A 772-nucleotide genomic window follows, 5' to 3' on the forward strand; every position below is an offset into this window, starting at 1 on the left:
GAATAATTTCATTATTTTAAAATTTGATTGAATTATAATATATGCAATTTGATTAAAATCTATACAATTTGATTAAAATATACACAATTTGGTTCAATAATAACTTGGACTGGGCTGGTCTGGTTCATGGGTTGGGCTGGACCGGTTTCGTGGTCTAGGCTGGCGGTTTTAGTAGCAGACTTTAGTGGGTTGGGCTCAAGAAATCTGGCCCACGGCCCACCCGCCAATTTTACGGTTCGAGCTGGGCTGGAATGGGCTTTTTGCGAGCCCAACCCACACGACCCACGAGGTGGGCTGGGTTGGATGGGCTAAATTGACCCGCACTGTTAGCCATCTCTAAACGTGGCTCGTCTTCTATTTGAAGGGTTGAAGATCTAAAAGTTTCAAGAGAAATAACAATAAGGTCCCTGAATAAAATAGACCGTTGATATCACAACGACATTTCAGCAATGTGAATTAATTTACCGAAACTTTGTATATAAATTAAATAACATAAATTAGAGTAACTAAGGAACTCAAAGGTAATTTCAGTTGGATAAAATGACCGAGTTATCTTCATGACTCGATTAGTACTCAGTTTTCGGTGTATATAGTTACTTAAAATATATGGAGTGATGTACCAAATATTTTACTTCAAATTTATGGAATAAGGGCATGTTCTTTTCGCATAAAACAGCTGAACTGAACTGAACTGAACGGAACTGAACTGAACTTATTGGAGCTGAACTGAACTGAACTGAACTTATTGGAGCTGAACTGAACTGAACTGAAT

Source organism: Beta vulgaris, chromosome 8 (assembly GCF_026745355.1).
Source record: "Beta vulgaris subsp. vulgaris cultivar EL10 chromosome 8, EL10.2, whole genome shotgun sequence".
NCBI classification, from domain to species: Eukaryota; Viridiplantae; Streptophyta; class Magnoliopsida; order Caryophyllales; family Amaranthaceae; genus Beta; species Beta vulgaris.